Genomic DNA, 17,336 nt, shown 5'->3' on the forward strand with positions numbered 1-17,336 from the left:
ACATATAATGCACTATAAATTTTATATATTTATACATTAATACATAAAAACCTCATTGTATCAATCTCCTTTGTGTTACCTTCATTATCTTTACAACTCAAATTTTCCTTTTTTCATCTCCATAGGCCTTCCATTTTCTCTTATAGGACCATCAGCAAAAGCCTCCAAACTGATCTCCCTTTCTGACCATCTTACCACCCTCTGTACAGCTCCCAGAGCAATTTATCTAAATTGCAAATCATGCTGAGAACCTACTGAGAACCTTCTAACACCCTTAGCGCAGCTAACCTTAAAACTCAGAGGGTCTAGAGTATGACTCCAGTAAGTCTAGAGTAGGGTTCAGGAAGCTGCAGTTTTAATAAGTGCCCAAATGATTTGGATGTGAGAGGCTGGTAGGCGATGTTTTGAGAAATACTGAGTTACAGAATAAAATCTAAAAGTCTTAGCATGGGAAGCCTGGGTGGCTCGGTTGGTTAAGCACCTGCCTTCGGCTCAGGTCACGATCCCAGTGTCCTGGGATCGAGTCCTGCATCAGGCTCCCTGCTCAGAGGAGAGCCTGCTTCTCCCTCTGCCTGCTATTCCCCCAGTTTGTGTGCTTATGCTTTCTCTCTCTCTAAAAAAAAAAAAAGAAGAAGAAAGAGTCTAAGAGGTCACACTAATATAAACAAACACATAAATAAATGTCAGAGGGCGCCTGGGTGGCTCAGATGGTTAAGCGTCTGCCTTTGGCTCAGGTCATGATCCCGGGGTCCTGGATCGAGTCCCGCATCGGGCTCCCTGCTAGGTGGGGAGCCTGCTTCTCCCTCTGCCTCTGCCTCTCTCTCTCTCTCTCTCTCTGACTCTCATGAATAAATAAATAAAACATTTAAAAATAATAATAATAAATAAATAAATAAATAAATAAATGTCAGAGAAAGGAAAGCTCTTTAAAAAAAAATAAAAGTCTTGGCATGCCATACATTCTATCAATAACAAATTACACATACGTCCCTGTATATATGTTACAATTTCAGTCCAGTGGCACTTCTCTACATGTTCTTCCCTATATTCCGATTGATCCTCTCCGTGTGGTCTTCCTAACAGATTTCTACTCATTCTTGAAAATGCTGCTTAAATATCATCTGTACTGGAGCCGTCCCAGTCCCTCCCTGCTCAGAGCAGAATTAATCTCTTCCTCCATATAATTTCTGTCTTGTAAATACTTTTATTTTTACATATATCACATTGACATAGACACCACCAGCTTGGACTGAAAGTTACAGTGTTTCACCTAGCTACCACAATAATACAGATCATACCCATAAGATTGCCAAGATAAATAAGCTAAGGGTGATCCTTTGAAAAGCTAGATCCATTCTACCAGGTCAGTTCCAGAGATTTTGCAATCAAGGGGTGTGTTTTGAGCTAGATGTTTCCTGTTCCGGTTACACAAACTGCACCACCCCTATGTTAAACACCATGTGTCTAGGTCCACAGTAAGAAAACCTAGAAAGGACTGAAGGATGAAAAAATATTTTACTACATGTTTTTGTTTTTTAAAAAAAGATTCCATTTACCTATTTGAGAGAGAGAGAGAGAGAGAGAGCACAAGTGGAAGGAGGGGAGAGGGAAAAGCAGACTCCACACTAAGCAGGGAGCCAGACAAGGGGCTCGATCCCAGGACCCCGAGACCATGACCAGAGCCAAAATCAGACACTTAACCAATTGAGCCACCCAGGCGCCCCTATTTGATTACATGTTTTTAGAAACTGAGGTCATGCAATGTAGAAGGGTTGTCTTAGGTAACTGCTTCAATTACCAACATTTGCAGAATGTCTTTCTCCAAAAAAGACATTTATCCTCTAGAGCAATATTACTGAAGTGTACTCCAGGGACTACTGCATGCATCAGCATCACCCACATGCTCATGAAAATGCAAATGCTGACATGGAACACTACATCAAAAACTAATGATGTAGGGGTGCCTGGGTGGCTCAGTCGTTAAGCGCCTGCCTTCGGCTCAGGTCATGATCCCAGGGTCCTGGGATCGAGCCCCGCATGGGACTCCCTGCTCCGCGGGAAGCCTGCTTCTTCCTCTTTCACTCCCCCTGCTCGTGTTCCTCTCTCGCTGTGTCTCTCCGTCAAATAAATAAATAAAATCTTTAAAAAAAAAAAAAAAAAACTAATGATGTAATGTATGGTGGCTAACATAACAATAAAAAATTTTTAAAAAAAAGAAAATGCAAATGCTGATTCAGTGAACCTTAGCTGGGCCCCTCGAATCTGTGTCTAATCCATATTTACATACACTATCACTTAGGTGCCTGCATTATAGGTTATACTATTATGGCTTGCATAACTGAGTAATTACAAAGTTATGTGGTTTGACAGCCAAATGACATCAAGCCATTTCAAAAGAGAGATGTTCGGTCAGAATTATAAATCCACTATTTTACTTTATGAGGACAGTAACACGTTAAACACGTATAAACCTTTCAAAATCTTCCCTGCTTCATAATTCAAAAACTTAGTGCTGGGTCTCATAACTAAATTGGTCAAAGCAAGGTCAATTTTCTTCTTCAAAGGTTTTAGCACACAAAAAGGTCTTTAAACTTAAACTGGAAGTGAGCACAAGGACAGTGGGTACCGATATGTTTCTTGACCTAGGTGTTAGTTGTGTTCTCTTTGTGAAAATTCATCAAGCTAAACAACTATGATATGTGAACATTTCTATAAACAGAGTACCCTTCAAAAAAATTTATTTGATCTTTTAAAATATACAACCTTTTGGGGCGCCTGGGTGGCTCAGTTGGTTAAGCGGCTGCCTTCAGCTCAGGTCATGATCCCAGGGCCCTGGGATCGAGCCCCACATCGAGCTCCCTGCTTGGCGGGGAGCCTGCTTCTCCCTCTACCTCTGTCTGCCGCTCTGCCTACTTGTGCTCTCTCTCTCCCTCTCTGTTAAATAAATAAAAATCTAAAAAAATATATATATATATACAACCTTTTTAGGAGTTTTATAAAAACATGATATTTCTTACCTTTCAAGTTATTAACCTTCAGTGTTGATGGCTATTGAACTTTAATGGTCATTCTTATATACATTGCTTTTGAGGAATATAAATAGATGCAAGCCTTTTGGAAAGCAATTTGACAATCAATACTTGGCCAAAGGTTTTAAAACAATCAGGGGCACCTGGGTGACTCAGTCGGTTAGGCGTCTGCCTTTGGCTCAGGTCGTGGTCCCAGGGTCCTAGGATCAAGCCCCACATCGGGCTCCCTGCTCTGCGGGAAGCCTGCTTCTCCCTCTCCCATTCCCCCTTCTTGTGTTTCCTCTCTCGCTGTGTCTCTCTCTGTCAAATAAATGGATAAAATCTTTGGAAAAAAATAAAATAAAAAATAAAACAATCATACACCCATTGGCCTAGTAATTCCACCTTTCAGAATCTAGCCCAAGAAAATAATCTTTAATATGGGAAAGCTTAACTCCCAATATCCAAAATATAAACCCATATAAATAATCACAATAGGGGAACTATTAAGTAAATTGCAATACATTCATATGACAATATTTATACACTGGTGGTAAAAGTAAAAAGGAAAGCAATAAAATGATGGATAAAAATTCTTGATGCAAGTGGTGAAAGGCAAAAAGAGCTCCTAAGTGTCTCCTAATATTCTATGTAAGCTTGGTATATACACAGATGCTCCCATTATTATCATCATTTAAACTATACATATATTTTATATTTTAATATATTTATATATGCTATATTTTATAATTTATATTTTTTGATATAATCTAGAACAAATAATGTATACCAAAAGTTTACTAACATGAAAAATGCTCATGTCATAATGGTAAGTTCAAAAAAGGACATAAAATTGATTATAAATTATAGTAGATAGATTATGCAAAAGAAAGTTGGAATCGTCAGTACAAAGACAAAGAAGTCATCTCAACTACTATTTGACATTGTGCTGAAGATCCCAGTAAAGAATTCCTCTAGAAAAACGAAGAAGGGGGCACCTGGGTGACTCAGTTGGTTGAGCGACTGCCTTCGGCTCAGGTCATGATCCTGGAGTCCCTGGATCGAGTCCCGCATCGGGCTCCCTGCTCGGCAGGGAGCCTGCTTCTCCCTTTGACCCTCCCCCCTCTCATGTGCTCTTTCTCTCTCTCTCATTCTCTCTGTCTCAAATAAATAAATAAAATCTTTAAAAAATAAAAAAAGAAAAGAAAAAAAAGAAAAACGAAGAAGGAAAACATCTAAACTGATATTCTTTTCATGTGATATAATTACGTATCTAGAACTTTCAAGACAATCAACTAACATGGTAACAATTCAGTAATCTGACCAAAAATTGTCCTAGGGGTGCCTGGATGGCTCAGTCGGTTCAGCGTCTGATTCTTGACTCCATCTCAGGTTGTGATCTCAGAGTCCTGAGATCGGCCCCGCATCGTGGATGGAGCCTGCTTAGGATTCTCTCTCTCCCTCTCCCTGTGCCCCTCCCCTTCCCCCCACTCCTGTTCTCTCTCTTAAAAAAAAAAAATTGTCCTTGGGATGCCTGGGTGGCTCAGTCGGTTAAGCGTCTGCCTTCGGCTCAGGTTATGATCCCAGAGTCCTGGGATGGAGTCCCACATCGGGCTCCTTGCTGAGCAAGGAGCCTGCTTCTCCCTCTGCCTGCCTCTGTCTCTCTGTCTCTGATAAATAAATAAAATCTTAAAAAAAAAAAAAAGTGTCCTAGAGACCAGCTGTAATAATAACAGCTAACAGTTTCTTGAGAGCTATTTACCAGTTACTGTACTAAGTACTTTTTAATGTGTTTACTATTTAATTCTGAGGGAGATTAGTATTATTATCCTGATTTAATTTATTTTTTTGTCCTGATTTTAAAGATTGAAAACACTCAAAGAAAGAGACAGGTTAAGAAACTTATGTAAAGTCACACAGCTAGTAAATGACAGAGCCTGACAGAGTCTGTGTACACAACCATGATATTATCTTGCCCTAACAATAAGCCATTAGAAATGTAATAGATCACAGGATCCTATTCATAAATCAAGAATCATTAAAAACACAAACAAAAAAATAAAAAAAAAACCCCAAAGAGCTCTAGGGATAAATGTGACAAAAGAAAGTCATATTTTTGAAATTTTAAAACAAGACCAGATTGTTAGACTAAATATTACATTATATGTATGTTGATTCTCCAAAATAACAACAAAAAACGGCAGGGGAGGAGGGGTGCTGTCTTAAAACCAAAGAAAGTAAGCCTTGCCCTCCAGATAGTCTCCTCCACAGGCCAGTCAGAGACGTCCCTGAAGCTAGAACTGCAAGGTGCTCCATTCACACAAAGAGCTCAAATCCAGGAACCTGGCTCAGCTACTTTGAGGAAAGGGTGTAAGGAGATCCCAAACAATGGCACGCCAAAGAATGAAGTGTTCTGCTTCACTGCCACCCGGGAACCAAAGCAAGAGCGTGACAGCCCAGCCAACATTCACCAAGGTGCGGTCGGTGCAACATTTGGCCACCGTTTTCCTGGTACAGAGACCTCCGGGATTACAATTCTCCAGCTACACAAAAATAAACGAGCTTTCCCTGAGTCCCAGAGGGCCTGAGCAGAGTTAGCAGGATCAGACTGCCACTATCACTTCCATTCACATCAATGTTGTTTTTTTGATTTGTTTGGTTTTTTTTAAGATTTTATCTATTTATTTGCCAGAGAGAGAGACAGACAGACAGAGAGAGCACAAGCAGGGGGAGCGGCAGGCAGAGGAAGAAGCAGGCTCCCCACTGAGCAGGGAGCCCAACGCAGGACTTGATCCCAGGACCCCGGGATCATGACCTGAGCCGAAGGCAGACGCCTAACAACTGAGCCACCCAGGCATCCCCACATCAATGTTGTTGAGCTGAAGTCAACCACAGGTGTTCTCCAATCCAGCTCTCCCTGCTTACAGATAAGCAAACTGAGGTCCAGAACAGGCTTCTCTTCCTAGGTCACAAAATTATTTTAAGCCAGAACCAGAGAGCTACTATCTCTCTACCCCATGTTTCCTGATGATGAGTCTGAGTATATATATATTCAAATTACTGCAACCTATTTATCTTTCTCAATCTTCAGATACTCACCTACCACCCTCATGATTTTGCCATATCTATATGTTATTTCTACTATTATTCACTGTATATTTTCTTTAAATCTACTTATTTTTCACATACACAAACCTAGCTTCAGTCTAAGCAACAGTATCCATAAAACCATGAATGAGATATGCATTTTCCTAACACATAAAAATAAATACATATCTACTGTAACTACAATGTTTGTCTCTGAACCACTCCCCCAAATAATAAATTATCCTTTGCATATTAGGAAAGATCCCCTGAGTGAATTCCAAGGAATTCTAATCTGTATTATGTTAATAGGTATTACTGATGAAAGAATGCATGATCATATAAACCTGGGGGAAGTTAACTAAAACAAAGTTAAACAGTTTTGAATTTTTTAAATTGTCAGACATCTCGGGGCCTTTTATAACAATATGCAATGGGACTTTCTAACAGGGGAATAGAGTACAGCATCTCCAAAATGTATTTGACCAGGAAAGCCTTTCTCCTAGTCAGGATCGGTATTGAAAACAGGTTCTATGCTGTATTAATTTTCAAAAAGTTAGCTTTTCTTTTTGAGTCCATAAATTATACAAATAGATATTGTAAATAATAATTTATACTGTATCCCTATTAGCATATTCAAAATACTTTTATAGTAGTAAAAAAGACTAGGTAGGAAAACATAATATTTCCTCTTGTCATTCTCGAAGGGTTGGTCTCTCCAAAAGGTAACTCAGCTTGTCCAGAATGAAACACCTGCAATGATATTGGGCATTCTAAAAGATTATAAATAACTTCTAACAAGTCATCCAAATCTTCTACATTATTAATAGTAGTTAATAACACACACGCTTTCCATTCAGGTTTGTATTTGTTGCCTTCAGGGCTTGTAGATGGAACTTCAAGAGCGACATGCCCGTAACATCAGATTTGATCTATGGGTGTGACTCTGAGAAAATGTGCACCTGATTTACCACCCAGTCATTTTCTTTTTTTTTCTTTCTCTCTCTCTCCTTGGTCCTTCCCCTCCTTTCCTTTTTCCCACACTCCCCCATTCAAATGCTTTGATATAAAACACTGAATTTTGGGGCACCTGAGTGGCTCAGTCATTAAGTGTCTGCCTCTGGCTCAGGTCATGATCCCAGGGTCCTGGGATGGAGCCCCGCATCGGGCTCCCTGCTGGGCGGGAAGCCTGCTTCTCCCTCTCCCACTCCCCCTGCTTGGGTTCCCTCTCTCGCTGTGTCTCTCTATCAAATAAATAAAATCTTAAAAAAAAAAAAACCACTGAATTTTTGTCTTCTTTAGGCATTCTTATCTTTACGTGTTTGTGTTATCATGGAGAAAATACCCATAGTTACTAAGCTAATGCTTTTTTAAATATTTATTATCTGAGTGTAGTTGACAATGTTACGTTAGTTTCAGGTGTACAACACAGAGATTCAGCTTCTCTACACGTTATACTCTGCTCACCACAAATGTAGCTACCATCTGTCACCATAACATGCTGCCACAATGTCACTGACCATATTCCCTCTGCTGTGTCTTTTATTCCTGTGACTTATTTATTCCATGACAGGAAGCCTGTATCTCCCACAGCCCTTCACCCGTTTTGCCCGTCCCCTACCACCCTTCCCTCTGGCTACCACCAGTTTGTTCTCTGTACTTATAGGTCTGATTCTGCTTTTTGTTTGTTTTAAACTAATGTTTTAAAGCCAAAGTATATGAACATTTCTTTCTACTGTATTTTCAAATAAAACTAAGAACTAAGACTCAAAGCAAAGAAAATGCTAATACCCTTTCTTCAGTATTCATTTTAATGAAATTGAGTATTAAATGCTGATGTGTTGAGAAGAAAATGTTTCTTCATCCAATCATACACCAATTCAAACCATTCTGAATATATTACTCTTAAATACTATTTCCCAACAACCAAAGTTTCAATATATTCTTCCTCCACACCTTACAGAGGTTATCAACTTATCAAGTGAATTTTTTTAAGATTTATTTATTTATTTGAAAAAGAGAGATAGAGGGAACAGGGGGAGGGGCAGAGGGAGAGGGAGACAAACAGACTCCCCGCTGAGTAGGATGAGCCCTAAGTGGGGCTCGATCCCATGACCCTGAAATCATGACCTGAGCCAAAATCAGGAGTTGGACACTTAACTGACTGAGCCACCCAGGTGGCCCTCAAGTGAATTTTTATTCTATAGAATGTGTTCTGTTCTCTTGTTCAGAAATATTTATTTAACTACAAAGCTCTATTCTTCTGAGGTTCCTCACCAAACACTGGAGGTCAGGAAAACATTTAGGAAAATGATTCACTCTTTCAAGTATACACATCTAACACTGATGCACTGCAGCATAACCAGCCTGAATAAGCTCAATCCTCTGGAATTTAAGGTAGGTACAAACTGAGACTAAAAATGGAGTTTTCTCCTCTCTCCAGTTCTACAATTATAAACAGCACTGCATTCATAATGAATAAATAAATAGCATTTTACCCTTTTGATAAAGGAGATAAACAAGAGTTCAATTTGTAGAAATGTAATTAAAAATATATATCCTACTTTATACAAGTGAGAACTGTTAAAATACACAAAAGCAAAAGATAAAATAGATATAATTAATAAATGTTTGATCCTTTAGGGAAATAGTCCCAAAGGGCTCTATTATTTTAGCAAACTTCCATGCTATAGGTCTTAAATAATTCAATTTTCCAAATATTCATTTTTGTGTACATTTAGACATCATAGTATCTACTGAATAAAGTTAAGTTAGGTTTTAATGATTGTAATTCATCTTTTTTTCAATCATTTACTCCCTACTTGGCTCCCAAAATTCTATTTGAGGTCCTGGAAGATTTAGCCAGTTAGAGCTAAAAACATTCAGACTTAAATGCCACAGTTTGACCCAAGCACATCTGTCTCTGCCTCTTCAGTTTGTGTCCTGCCACTCCCTGACTTGCAAATGTGGGTATTCTGCATAAAGTCATTTATTACACTAGTAAGATACATTCCAGACATTCTTGAAGTATCTAATAGGTGAATATGCTTTGCAAGACCCTCTATCTTGTGTGAGATTTTTTTTCTAGTTACATATTTAATGATCATGATCTCTCTCCTGCTATACCCATTCACACTCTCTTTATACAAAGTGTGACCTTCAAAGCAAAAAATCCCGATAAAAGGTCTTCATAGCCCTTCCATAATCTAGGCAAAAAGGACCACATGCACATGTCGTCACCATCTATTAGGTCTCTTAAAGCCAACTCCGTACACATCACATGCTAGATCGAGCATGGCAAATGAGTTTCATTTCTTGTGCCATTGCTAGTAAATTGGTGGTGGACCCTTAAAGGAAAGAGTGATGCTATTGATTAGCAATGTCTGTAATGAGTCTAGAAAGACAAAAAGGGACAGATGATCTATTTCTCCCCCCATCCCCATCCCTGAGTTATGCTAATCTTTCTTGATTATGCCCATTCCCACACCACCTCCCATAAAAGAGAGGTACCAAATGAATGGCAGATTTTCTTACTGACTTTACATCCTGATAGAGCTGCAGAGGCAATAATGCCAACTTCCTTGGAAGTTTACCATTAGTTTATTTAAGATAAATATAAAGGGCTTAGTATAACATATGGCTTATACTTTATACTTGATCAATGCTTTTTCATCTTTGGACACCACTGTCTGCTATTAGCTCAATCTAAGCAGGAAAGTTGATTTGGGCCCTGTCTGTTAACAGAGTAAGCCAGAGCTTCATAAAGAAGTATTTGATCAGGGCGCCTGGGTGGCTAGGTTGTTAAGTGTCTGCCTTTGGCTCAGGTCATGATCCCAGGGTCCTGAGATTGAGTCCCGCATCGGGCTCCCTGCTCTGCAGGAAGCCTGCTTCTCCCTCTCCCACTCCCCCTGCTTGTGTTCCCTCTCTCGCTGTCTCTCTCTCTGTCAAATAAATAAATAATGTTAAAAAAAAAAAAAAAGGAAGTATTCGATCATTTAAATGTCAGAAATTGTTATCGATCCCCTTGCAAGTTGCAGAAGTGATAACCTACTCCACATAAAGTAGAAAATTAAAATAAGTGCCTATAAACTCAAATCAGAAACTGTGAATTTTCTACTTCCTGCTTTTTGCACTTGCTTCTTGGGGGCACAGGGATGGCAGGTGTTTAGACTGAATATACCACTATTATTCAGAGAAGTTTTACCTGTATCCTTTATTAAAATGTGGTAGCCTTTTTGTTTGTTTTTTAAGGGATGGGCTGAGGTGTTTAGGAGTGGGCCCCTGCCCAGTGCTGGGGAAGGAGACTCTGTAATTCAATGGTCAATAACTTGCACTCTCCATCACAGCACTTATGAGCTCTGTGACCTTGAAAAATTGGGGTGCCTGACTGGCTCAGTCAGTGGAGCATGCAACTTGATCTTGGGGTTGTGAGTATGAGCCGCACATTGAGTGTACAGATTACTTAAAAATAAAATCTTTTTAAAAAAAATTACTTAACTTCTCTGTTTCAGTACCCTAATTTGTAACATAGGTAAAAAAATTCACCAAAAACACTGTGCACGTTGCCTGGTACATGGTAAGTGCTTAATAAATGTTAGCTATTGATATTGTTGATAGGGAAATGGAAAGGGTGGGGAGAAAAAGAAAAAGGAAAGATCTGCTTGGCTTCTTTCAGAAGGTGTCTAGAATCTTGGTTGTCTAGATCCCAGGGTTTGTGGATTTAAGGCTCAACAGGGGACGGCTATTCTCGGGAGGCGTGGTGGGGACCCATTGTTGCAGAGCAGGAGGGGGAATGTGTAAAGGAAATCTCTCAACAGTGAGCCTTCATTTGAATTATAGGAAAGCTTTTATCATTATTATGGATGGAAGGGGGAAATGAGATGTTAGCATTTGCCCAAAGCTTAAAATGCCACTACAATTAACACATTAGCTCAGGGATTATAGACTTGATACTGGCTCTGCAAGGGAAATGATTCCCTCAAATTTCTAAAAATTAACAAGAGCTCCACAAACCTCCACACAGCAGTGTAGGGGTTACTTGGGCAGAACTGATAAATTCCTGAAAGAGGAATTTCTGGTAACTACAGCTCTTCTAAAGCTACAGATCTCAGGCCTCTTTCTCTAAGAGTGGTGTTTGTGCAAATCAGTAAAACAGCAGATGCAACCCTCTAACCCTCTTGTACAGATCTCATCTTAGAAAAACACCGGGAGGGGAGCCTGGCTGGCTCAGTTGGAGGAAAATCTGACTCTTGATCTTGGGGTCGTGAGTTCGAGCCCCACACTGGGTGTAGAGATTACTTAAATAAATAAAACTTTAAAAAAAAATAAAGAAAAAAACGCAAGGGAAAAGAAGTCAATGCAAAAACACATTTTGTTGAGGTCCTAAGAAAGTAAACTAGCCCTTAAAAACTGCAAGGGAGGGACTCCTACGTGGCTCAGTCGTTAAGGTGTCTGCCTTCTGCTCAGGTCATGATCTCAGGGTCCTGGGGTGGAGCCCTCATCGGGCTCTCTGCTCTGCAGGAAGCCTGCTTCTCCCTCTCCCACTCGCCTTGCTTGTGTTCGCTCTCTAGCTGTGTCTCTGTCAAATAAATAAAATCTTAAAAAAAAAAAAAAAAAAACAAGGGAAAATCCTTGAAAAATACAAATAACTGAGATTTTAAAAATATATCTTTAAACCTTTCCTCTGTTAAGACTCAATGTTGGCAAAGCTAAAAGATTTGCTTTGGGGTTAAAAACTGAACGGTCTGCCACCTCAGCCAAAAAGAGAGATCCCCGGAGTTTCTCTGACAACCTAGGATTTATGGACACTTCATAAAATGGGCATTTCTAGCACCACACCTTCAAGTTCAGGTGACCGCACAGAGTTGTAAGAAACTAAAGGAGTCTGTAAACAGGATCTCCAAAATTATGGGCGTCCAGGTAAAAACCTTATCTAGCGTATATCCTCCTCCTCAAGAGGAAAATCTATTTTATTTCTTTTCTTTTGGGGGGATTTTTTTAAAGTGTTCAATTTGGGAAACAAAAGATGAGATGCAAGCCAGGAAAAGGAAGACAAAACTAAGTAATTCTTTTTATAGTTTGTTTGGCAGCAAAAAAAGCATTTTAATCCATAGGTAGAATACTCAGGTAAGAACTGCTATCAAAGTTTAAATTAGGGGCACCTGGCTGGCTCGGTCTGTAGAGCATGCAACTCTTGATCTCGGGGTTTTGAGTTCAAGCCCCACATAGGGTATAGACATTACTTAAAAATAAAATAATTTTTAAAAAACCAATAAAGTCTAAATTAAACGTATGTAGTTTGGAGTGAATTGCACTTTAGACAATGCACTGCCACTGTTCTTTTAAAAAACACGCAATACTGGTGTAATATGATCGAGATGAAGACAAATCATTAACACAGCAAGACAATTTTGAGAAGTATATCCTGTTCTTTCAGCTAATAAAATTTCACAAAATTTTTTACTTCTTAACAATTGATACCTTATACTAATTCATGATTGAGAGAAAAAAATCCATAGTTGATGCTCTGCCCTCACATGAGATAACCTCAAAATGTACTTGCTTTTCTTCTATTAGATTCAATGAATGAATCTTTCTGCAAAAATGCTTTAGGTAAATTTTATAGCTCTTTTTAATATATAATCTATTATCTTATAGGAAAACAGACACTCAAAATAACTTGGCCTCAGAAAATCATATTTAAAATTGCTTTTTTTATGTGAATAATCTAATCTCATTTCTTGTTAGATCAAACACTGTAGCTCTTAAAAAAAAAAAAAAAAAGATTAAGTTTTCCTGTAAAATTAGCTGTCCATCTAATTCATTTACTTTGAAGAAGGTGACCTGCCTCAGACTTTCATATCTCCAGACCTTCTTAAACTACAGTAGAGTTTCGATTTGGAACTTCAGCGTGCTTTGTGATTAACACCCATTAAGCTGGAGGTCAAGGAGCAGGCCAGGCCAGAGACTAAATTTTGGCTTGAATTTCAACAAATGGAAATCCTACTTCATTTTGCCCTCTGCTCCCCAATTAAGAGCTCTGAACTTCTGTTGCAGGGGTTCACTAAGCATCATACACACTCAAGCAATGGATTCTCTCAAGTCACAGGTTCCTCCTTTCAATTGGCCTAGACTGATGCCTCAGAGAGATAGGTGGGTGTGAGAAGAAACTGAAATATAAATCAGAATGTCCATCTTCCTATAGAAAAGACTCCTGAACTAGTAAGGCTTTCCCTCTCCACATAAATCCTCAAGAATGGGCAACACTAAGTAATCAATCCGCTTTCTTTGCCCATTGGCCTACCCACAATGGCAGTGCAGTAGAAATACTTGAGAAAAAAGAGGGGAAAAATAAAAAAGGTAGAAAGCCATCACTTTGAGGAGTAAAACCGCTGGAGAAGGAAGCAACCTGAAGGAGTCAGATGATGGCAACCAGCCTTGACAGCAGTTAATTTATCACCACAAGAAGATGTTGGCGAGTTAAGCACAGGACTGACGTGTACAAACTCCAGGCACTAGACTCAGCCTAAAATTCGTCAGAAAATGGTAATAATTGGGGACCACACATTTGAAATATACCACTAAAAAGGGAGGGCAGTCATTGGAGGGCCACAATCACAATGGTGACCTCTCCTCATGCCCAAGGTCAGGTTAATGCCACACTTGTCATCCACTGAACCAACTGGGTGAACACATGGCAGGCAAATGTGTCCAAGGGCACTGTGTTATTTGCACCAGACAGATGCCTTTTTCACTGTTTTTAGTATTCACATCGCCTGTCAGGAAAGAGGGACAGCAAACACAATTTGCTCAGATTTGCTACGTGAATGTTACTGCTTTACGAATGCTCCAAGGTCTGGCCAGGTTAGGCTTAGGAAGCAATCCAGGCCAGATCTGATGTATCCTGCTGCCTTCCTCCCAGTTTTTACCTCTTCCTTACCCATTCCTTTGATCCAAGGAGGATTCAACTTAGTCAAAGGGAATGTGGTTGGTTGCCTCCAAGCAGCCTTTGCTTTTTTTTTTTTTTTTTTTTTTTTGAGAGAGAGAGTGAGAGAGAGCGCAAGAGGGGTAGGGTTAGAGGGAGAAGCAGACTCCCCGCCGAGCAGGGAGCCTGATGTGGGATTTGATCCCGGGACTCCAGGATCATGACCTGGACCGAAGGCAGTCGCCTAACCAACTGAGCCACCCAGGCGCCCCAGCCTTTGCTTTTAAACAGGTTCCCACCCTCGGGTATTTACTCAAAAGGGTAGTCAAATAATTAGCTAAAACAGAGCAATCACACTGATCACTCAGGCAATTCTTAGACTAGTTCAAATCTCCAAAGAGGATTTAACAACAGTTCTAAAGAATTGAACCCAGGGGACGCCTGGGTGGCTCAGTCGGTTAAGCGTCTGCCTTTGGCTCAGGTCATGATCCCAGTGTCCTGGGATCGAGTCCCGCATCGGGCTCCCTGCTCTTTGGGGAGCCTGCTTCTCCCTCTGCCTGCTGCTTCCCCTGTTCATGCTCTTTCGCTCTTTCTCTGACAAATAAATAAATAAATCTTAAAAAAAAAAAAGAATTGAACCCAGGTCTTCCAATGCAGAGAAGTAGGAATTGAGGTGAAAACTGCAAGGGAGGATAGAAAACAATTTTTAGAATAAAAATCTCTTCATTAAAATATACAAACAATGACAAGAACTGTCTACATGTTCATGAAAATCCTTCATTTCCTTTTGCAATGTAGATTCCTGGCAGAGTGTAAGGGCAATTGAACTACAATGTCCCAGTTTTCCAAATTAAGAAAATAAAATAATTGTTTCCCTAACCTTCAAATTCTACTTCTGAAGGCTAAACTTAAGCTTTAAGAATCACACACCAAAAGAGGGTACAGGTAAATCTCGTTAAATTTTTTTCATCTGCTGTCCTGGTTTCTCAGCTATATCAATCTTCCTAGAACTACTGTGGAAAGAAAATTTAAAGGACCAGTAAAAAAAGATAGTTCCATTGATAAGAAGCCCAGCTTATCAATGACATGCTAAAACCTGTAACCTCACTAATCATTTCAGCAGTGTGCCTCAATTGTTATATTTAATATACTCTTCATCCTTAAAAATTTAACAAGTACCAGGATGCCTGGATGGCTCAGTCAGTTAAACCTCTGCTTTCGGCTCAGCTCATGATCCCACGGTCCCGGTCCCGGGATGGAGCCCTGCATTGGGCTCCTTGCTCAGCGGGGAGCCTGCTTCTCCCTCTGCCTGTCACTCCCCCTGCTTGTGTACTCTCTTTCTCTCTCTCCCTCTGACAAATAAATAAAGTCTTAAAAAAAAAAAATTTAACAAGTACCAATCCTGTTTTCCATTTGAGAAACTTCAAATGGAAAGAAAACTGGAAAAAATATTTTTATTAACATAAAATGAGTGTAAGTGGAACTCCCCACCCTCCCCTTCATATATTTACTGATAACCACCTGACAGGGTAATGGTGATATAATGTGGTTAGGGAAGAAGGGGGGTAGGGTCTGCAGTTTCCTTTTTCTAGTGTTGACTTGTTTTCAGTGCTGACACAACCAACCCTAGAGGTTACTACTCAAAGAAAGCATAGACAACAGAAGTGGTTATTAGGGTGATTGAGAGAAGACTGAGAAACTGACCAATTGCCAGCAATTATTTTTAGAGATTCCTTCCAAATCGCTGATATTCATGAGGAAATAGCATAAACAATAGAATAATGCTATATTAATATATCCATATGGTATCTTTAAGAGTGATTCCAAGTATTTCATGTCCTGTAATTAGCTGAAGTCTGGAATGCCCTCTCTGGTTCTCCTACTGCTCATTTGTTACTGTGCCATTTGACAGTAACAGGAGAACCAGATCAATTCTTAGGAGGTTTGTTTATTCATGAAATAACATTTAAGGAATGAATACCCGCTTATCACATAAAAGAATCGAGTTATTTGCTTAATCTATAAGGAGATGCAATATGTTAAAATGCATGTATCCGGCCCTCGGAAACAGATTTTTCTAGGAATTTAAAAGGCCCACAAAATCTCTTAATGGTTTAAAAAAACAAAACAAAACAAAAAAACGGCGAAGCAGTTATAATTACACCATGGAGTTTTGCAATCGTTTCTTTTTTGTTTTCAGTCCTGATTTTAGAAACCAGAGTACAAAGAAGTGAATAATGAGTTTACAAAAACACTGTTCCCACCACCAAATAAATCAAACTGTTACTTAAATTAAAAAAAGGTAGAGCAATGAGGCGGTTCCAAGTTAATCGTGGAGATAATGACTGCTGAATTCCTTCACTGGAAAAACTTTCAACTCCCCGTCGCACCCTCCATCTGCCAGCCGTTCAAAGGATTCGTGGTGAAAGTATCCAACGTGAAGACAACAGGGCCAAGGCTCTTACTGGGAGGAGTAGTTCCCAGGAGGAGGAGAAAGATCTCCGCGGTTACACAGCCCTCCCACCCTACTCTCCCACGTGGTACCTGCGGGTCATGTCTCCACCAACGCAGGGCTCCGCCACCAGCGTCGGGTGAGGCTGTGGTCCCGTCTCTCTCTTTTTTCTTTCCTTTTTTTTTTTTTTTTTTTTTTTTTGCCCGGGGATGCCCAACAGAGCGAAGCCCACAGCCCGGGCACTGCCAACCAACTAATTTCCTGGCTGGACTGTGATAACTTTCGAAGGATAAATTCTTCGTTGTTTCCCCTGCCCAAACCTGGCCCGCGCCCGCCCATCCACCCGCCCCGTCCGCTGCGCTCTCCCGACTTCGAACCCGGGGCCGCGCGCGCGCACCGCACCTCTCCACCCTACCTCCCCCGGGGCCGCGCGCGCGCGCGCACACACACCTGGGCCGCTCCGAGGTGGAGTTCTAAAGCAGTCGACCTCCTTTCCCAGCGCCCAGGTGTTGAGATCCACGTGCAGAAGGTGCGAGAAATAGCTCACTCGGAGCGGGAGGCAATGGGGGAGAAGAGATGCTGGTTTCAGAGTTAGCTCCCTCTGGAAGCCGAGTTCGGAGTGGCTAAGAGCACCAGGGCCTCCCAGGGTCCCCGCCGACGGCGGCACTCGGCGCACCAGGCTGAGGCGCGCGCCCAGGTCTTCGCGACCCCAGCCCCGAGGAGGCGGGGCAAGCCGCGGGGAGCCGGCCCTCGCACGCAGCTCGGAGCCCCGCCTCCCGGCCCGGCGCGCGGCCTCGCGGCGCCGAGGACGAAAGACACGCCCCGCCCCCTTCCCGGCCGGCCAATGGGTTTCCGGGCCGCGCACCGT

At 40.9% G+C, this 17,336-nt stretch overlaps 1 long non-coding RNA gene across 2 annotated transcripts in view; it reads right to left on the reverse strand.

Annotated features, from left to right (window-relative positions):
- LOC118006520 overlaps positions 1-17,273 on the reverse strand; it is a 105,790-nt gene extending 88,517 nt beyond the window's left edge. The window contains exon 1 of one of the 2 annotated variants that reach the window (XR_004678099.1): positions 16,919-17,273. This is a non-coding gene — a long non-coding RNA (uncharacterized LOC118006520). The remainder of the gene's footprint in view (positions 1-16,918) is intronic. The other variant, XR_004678098.1, reaches the window with a different exon arrangement.
- Between the last annotated feature and the right edge of the window lie 63 nt (positions 17,274-17,336).

Source organism: Mirounga leonina, unplaced genomic scaffold, assembly GCF_011800145.1.
Source record: "Mirounga leonina isolate KUSES-001 unplaced genomic scaffold, KU_Mleo_1.0 Mir_97, whole genome shotgun sequence".
NCBI lineage: Eukaryota > Metazoa > Chordata > Mammalia > Carnivora > Phocidae > Mirounga > Mirounga leonina.